General features: G+C 33.2%; 1 long non-coding RNA gene across 1 annotated transcript; it reads left to right on the top strand.

Moving 5' to 3' along the window:
* Nucleotides 1-552: 552 nt before the first annotated feature.
* Nucleotides 553-4283, top strand: LOC137651872 (uncharacterized). Its single transcript, XR_011046109.1, has 3 exons — nucleotides 553-687; nucleotides 2677-2813; nucleotides 4130-4283. It is a non-coding gene; the product is annotated as an uncharacterized lncRNA (long non-coding RNA).
* Nucleotides 4284-6940: the final 2657 nt, after the last annotated feature.

The raw sequence follows: 6940 nt of genomic DNA, 5'->3' as shown, positions 1-6940 counted from the left end.
ATGCTTAATCAAGACTCCTCGTATTAAAGAAAGATTTCTCTAATTCATTTTTTTTTTTCGACACCTATCCCTATGTTCTTTTTTCCTCTGTTCATTGTCTACTTCATTTTAGATGCAGGCTGAAGTAGGCCTAATATCATGAGATTTTTTATTATTTATTAAGTTTATATCTACCAAACATTTACGTAATTAATTAAAATTATATATTTTTTTTAATAATATATCTTCATACTGACTTTTATCGGCATTTTAACCATTAATATATATTCCATATAATCTACAGGTTGACTAAATATGATATGACTACCGTTAAATTGTTTTCTATGTAAACAAGAATCTACTCTCCTCTTTCGAAATCTTTCTATATATCTTTCAATAAAATAATGTATTCTACTAATATTGACCTTATTACTGCTAGTTCTAGTTCTATTTTATACTAGTAATTCAGTAGAGACTTCAATTAAATAGAATGTTGAAGTTGATTGAGATTAGGGAATAAATAAAATAAAGAGTTAGATTTGGCTGAACATTGTTGGAACCATTTTGGGAATGTAAACAATGGCTGAAAGTTTGGGTACCTGGAACAGGAATGGTGTCTCCTGTCACATTTAACTCCTTTGTTATAACAAGAAACAGTGATCTATTGAACTGTGCTGTGCAATTCTTCTGTTTTATATTAATATGATGGTAAGGTTCTCCTTGTTGAGTTGTAAATTCATTGATATTCAAATAATTTGACACAAAGTGATCTTCTATCTTGTTGCGGAACTAGTATCAGAGAAGTGTATTTTGTGGCCTAGGTGAATATTATTTTCTAGACGTAGCAACACCATGCTAGATTAGGCCTAACTTCAGAGGTGAGTAGGCTGTATCTTAATATTCTTATGTGGTTGAAAAAAAAAAAAAACAATCAATTAGAAAAAGACAAATGACGAAGATAATAAACACAAAGATAGTTTCCAAAATAAATTCTCTTGTTAATATTGTCATTTTATGTTGTTGCAAACCGCTCCCATTTATGTATATATACTCCTGTATCTAAGAATTATTGAAAGACTACACCAAGAAACGGGGGATCTGACTAGCGGGGAATCAGAATTAAGTGAATTTCATCATCAGGTATAATCAGAAACTCTATTTCCAACGATCTAATCAGTCGTGAAAAAAATATTGCTCATAAGGGTTATCCAGTCATCAGTTCCACACACCTAAAAGCAAAGATTTGATGAAGTACAGTAGTTACCAAACTTACCCTTACCTTACCTACTCTTAGTTTGACTACCATCATTTACCCAACTTACCTAACCTCTTCCCTACCGACTCATTAGCAGCCGTTACCTAACCTACCCTCACCTAACCTAACCTCACCTCACCTAATCTAACCTAACCTAATCTAACCTAACCTCCCCTTACCTCACATAACCTACCCTAACCTAACCTCACCTCAACTAACCTAACCTCACTTCACCTCACCTAGCCTACCCTCACCTAACCTAACCTAACACAACCCTACCTAACCGACCCTCACCTAACCTAACCTCACCTTAACTACCCTCACCTATCCTAACCTTACCTTAACTACTCTCTCCTTAATTACCTCACCTTAACTACCTTCACTACTCTCTCCTTAATTACCTCACCTTAACTACCTTCACTACTCTCTCCTTAATTACCTCACCTTAACTACCTTCACTACTCTCTCCTTAATTACCTCACCTTAACTACCTTCACCTTAACTACTCTCACCTTTAATAACCTTAGTTTACACACTCACATATATTGCTCCCGAGAGGTGTTGTGCGAAGATTTAGTGATATTTGGCAACCAAACATGCAAAACTTTTGGGCATGCTAAGTTAAAGTTAGTAAAAATTAGTACAATTCAGATTTGTTGGGAGTATAGTACGGGTAGTGCCCAGGCAGGCCTGTATGCAATGAAATGCATACCATTACCTTACCTAACCGTACCCTACCTACCCTCATACATTATCTACCCTACTTTACCTACTCATACCTTACCCTTGTCTTACATTACCTATCCTTGCCTTACATTCCTACTTTCAGCTTCCCTACACTAAGATTCCCTACCCTTAGCTTATAATCCCTATCTTACCTTCCACATCCTTATCTTACCTACCCTTACGTAACCTTACTTTTCCGTGCCTTACCTAATGTAACATTGCCTTACCTTTACCTTACATAATCTACCCTAACCTTACCTACCCTACCCTACCCTACCCTACCCTTACCTAACCTATCCTTACCTAACCTACCCTACCCTACCCTACCCTACCCTACCCTTACCTTAGCTAACCCACCTTACCGTAGCTAAAACCTTACCTTACCTTACCAACCTTACCTTACCTTACCAAAGCTAACATATCCTATGAAGGTGGAATGGGTAATTCAAAATGGAGTGCCAATAAAGATTCTGCCATTGATAGGGTATAATCACTTCTGTTAAACTCTTTTTAGATCCTAATACAAGTGTATATACCCCCAACATCGAGAGGCTGTTATGAGGAATTTCGGTTGGAAAGTAAACAAGTCATATTTAAACTAATATCATCTGAAAATATGGTCATTCACCAGGTAAAAATATCTTGAACTCCAATTTTTATGCCAAATATTTTCCTCTTGCTTGACTTATATTTATACAAATTTATTAATTCAACAGAATCGAAGGTATGAACAGACCGCAGCATTCTGCTAAAAGAAGCTACATTAAACCTTCACCTAACAGTAAAAAGGGGACTCCAATTAATAGTCCCGTAGCCATAGAAAGACGACTGTCTTTGACCTGCGTAGTCTTGAGTAAGTAATTTAAATTTGTTACATTGGGCAGTGTTTTAATTGTGGGTTTATATGTGTAACAGTTATGGAATTGGTAGGGCTATTCCAGGTAGTTGAAACTCCTTGGTAAATAAAGAGAAAGACCTGGAATCCTAGCATAGTGTGCTAGGCCCCAGTTAAGTGATAACTGAGAAGCGAGGTAAATGCAACTAGCTTTATTTCAACATGTTATGAGTTTATATACAGGGACTTAAGAGAAACAACGTCACAAAAAATCAAACATGATAAAGCATAGGCTACCATGACAACAAGGTTGGTCTATCAAGAGTGAAGGGAAGAGCGAGTGATGAGATAAAAAATCAAAACCGTTACAGTGTACGAGCATGTATGAAACACGCATGATATAATAAGTTATGTGGGTTACCCAGGAAACACATGATATACAGTATAACTTTAATACTTTCAAATTAGTTTTTCTGCCACTCATTTACATTTGCTACTGGTCCAGGGTTTATTATACTCGTTTTTATTTCCCGCCTAACCAGAAAACCCAGTCTCTCATTGGGATCCTCAATAGTTACTTGTTCCTACACGAATACAAACCATAGTCTTTTAATTACGAGATTAATCTAAAGGAACATGGAACTAGGCAGTTAAAACTCATGATTAGGTGTCGGCAGTAGCTGGTAATTACTAGCGGGTGGCAGGGAAGTCTCCCCTCTTGCCAGTATACTGAGCATTTACTGTGATTCCAGTCACCTAAAAACGCAGGTGTGTGATCGGCTTCTCTTTAAATTTAGCTCTTAGAGTTTTCTTTACCTCTTGAACAAGTCTCAAAGCCGGAAGATTTGCCTGTTTACCTTAGCATAGCAGGTTAGATTCTCCAGCATCTCCCTCAGGACTCTCTAAAGTTTCAGATCTTGCTTCCCTTGACGATACTGTGCTACACTTTTATATTTAATATCTCAAAGGGGAATAAAACTTGAATGCCTTATGGCATTATCATTGTGTCTAAATTCTATTAGCTGGCTGATATTCTGACCTTGAGTCAGACTTTTCTGATTATCCAACCCCGATGGATTCAAAAGAAGATGATATCAGGTTTAAATAATAAGGTTGATATGAAAGCACCAATCTCATATCATACTCTGATTATTAGCATTGTTCTTTCATCAGATGTTTTTGTTGAAGAATATCATAATATGGTCAAGTTGTAAGGATCTGTTGAAGTATGAAGTTTGAATATGCCAGTTGACTTAATTACTAATCCTTAAAAAAATACTCATGTATCAAAGTTGGAGAACATTTTGAGTAAAGATACTTTACTTTTCTTTCAGATATATTTGTTTACCTGCACATTTGGAATCCAAAAGCCGAGGCCAGGAAACAAAATACTTTGTAGTGGATAACCCAATTCCCCCCGATTACATGGAAAGGAGATGGAAACTAAAGGAATGGTGAAGACACAAGATTAATTTGATCATATCTATATCAAAGCTGATAACTGGGATGGAGGCTGTCAGGTTCAACTGGCATCATTTTAAAGATAAGTTTGAATTTTAATTTTTTTTTCAGAAACTTGTATTTCAGTTAGGTTATAGAGTAGGTAATAAATGTTTATGAAAGGTAGGGATGTAAAGTGTACGGTAATGTTGAGCGTATAACATCAACAAAAATCGAGTATTGCAGAGATTTTCTTAAAAGTGAGATTGTTCTTGGATTATTTTCTGGGAGATGGTCATTCATTTTGTCATTGCTATACATTATTAGTTTTATGTCTATAATATTGGGCCATTCTAGATATGCAATTAGTTTTCTAAATGTATATTTTATAAACTTAGATAAGTGACAGTGGCTAATGTCCTATATAGTATACTTTCTTGTGTCAACAGATTTTAAACACTAACAGTTAGGGCCATAGAATGCCATATTTCTTAAATCTATAAAATGATACTTATATAAAAATTAATAATTGTAATATTGCCCTCAAATTCATAACATTATAGCAAAAAATGATATAAAATATTTTTCAGTCAGGCATTTAATTTTCCATACGTCCAAAACTGAAGTTATTCATAAACTGATTTTACCTGAGACCCATTGCTTAATATTTAAAGCAAGTCCACCATCCCCAATACCATATCCTCGTACGCCTATTGACGCCAAGGGCCTCGGTTATATTTTGCCAGTCATCTCTATCAATACTTCTCCATTCATCATCTCACACTTCACTCCTCCATTCCTCATCTCACACTTCACGGCTCATAATCCTCAGCCATGTATGCCTGGGGCTTCTAACTCTTCTAGTGCCTTGTGGAGCTCAGTTGAAAGTCTGGTGAACTAATCTCTTTTGTATGTGTGATTGTGTGTTTTATCATTGAAATTATATTCAGAAGGTTATATGATTAAGGTACTCTATTTTAGGTTTTAGTAATTCAACTATCAGTTGTATACTGTATACGAAAATAGGCAAATCTATACGGGCTGTAGACAATTTTCTTTTTAAAAATATCGTTAGTGATCGTGCATCATTAAGTTTAAAATTGTTTATGTACTAAAGGTTACTTAAACAAATCAGATCAATATTGAAATATAACGTTCTAAATAGAACAATTTACTAGTTTGTTAGTCAATTAAAAAAATAATATAATAATTGCTTGGTGGATACCAATGAATTAATCACCTCAATATTGAGAAGTTTTGAGTTTAATACCACTGTAAATATTATTATTATTTCAATTACTTGAAACATTCCTTATAATTTATAGATTATTTTCTGCATACCAATTGGTACATTAATTTCCATTTGTTAACCAAAAATCATCTTTTATTTATTTTTCAAAACGGTTCCCTTAAAGTTAGTTTCAATCTAAGAATATTCTTTTTAGCAAACTTGGAATCAAATATGTTTCATATAAAGTTTTAATTCTTTATTTACATTACATAATAAAACAGTTTTATAAACTGAATCTATTGAATGCATATGCACTTGTTTTTTTATTAATTTTCATTAAAGAATAACAATGGAAACCCAAATTAATATTAGTTTTTATAAGATATTTTATGTTTTTATGTGATATTTTATTATGTTTGAGTTCGCTTATCAAAGCGTCGTATTTTTCTTTAATTGTAAGAGGTTTTAATCCATAAAATATTTTTCAGGATAAAGATGACTGCATTTTAAGATTTACAAATGACTGAAAATAGATATAATGGCAATGGCCATTATCACAAGAAAACTTCTGACATACGTGCACGTGGAACTTAGGCTCTGCGACTTCAAGAAATGAATAATACACTCCATGGTTTGAGGTTTTGGGGAGAATTGAAAATGTTTTAAACATTTATGTACAACTATTTACAGTGAGGCTTCAAGTACAAAGATATTACCTTATCAAAACGTTAAAGTTAGTTGTTGGAATTCAATTGCAACATTCATGATTTATATACACTCCATGGTTTTAGGTTTTAGAAAAATTTATAATCTAAAAAAAAAAAAAAAAATTACTGTAGAACTATTCACAGTGATGCCCTAAGTACCTTGATATCACCTAATCAAAAACGTTAAAATTACCTGTTAAAATTCAATTGCGAAATTAATGATTTTCTGTAAATCTTAACATCATTTGCTGTCTATGCCATATAGCTTTCTTTTTACATTATGTTGCTTAAATCTTAATTCTTGTAAAGGTTAATGGCAGTTATTCTGTTAGGAAATTTTAACAAGGAAAAAAATTGTAAAATCAAGTTTTATACTTTATCTACAACTTAAAATATCATGGGATCACTTTCATCACTATCTCAGCTTTTGGCCATTTTACATTATGGTAAATTTACTGCAAGCCTCAATATCAAATCTCACTCTCACTAATGTATTTTCATCAATTGAAAATTTTAGTTAAATTATTTTTTCATATTTAGTATATTGGTAATACCTTTTGTTTTTTAGGACTATAGGATTATAGGACTTTATTCTAATTTGATTTGGCCACAATGCTTTTCCTTCGTCTAATCCTATATGGGATAACGTTTTTATACTACCTGAATTTGTACTTACGGGTAATCAGTAGCAATAATTTCAAAATAGCATCTGGAGTGACTCATAAACATAATCATAATATTATTATTCAACTAAAAATAAATTAGCT

The sequence above is a fragment of the Palaemon carinicauda genome, chromosome 13 (genome assembly GCF_036898095.1).
Source record: "Palaemon carinicauda isolate YSFRI2023 chromosome 13, ASM3689809v2, whole genome shotgun sequence".
NCBI lineage: Eukaryota > Metazoa > Arthropoda > Malacostraca > Decapoda > Palaemonidae > Palaemon > Palaemon carinicauda.
The sequence above is the reverse complement of the archived record's forward strand: the minus strand, read 5'-3'. Positions and strand labels throughout refer to the sequence as shown.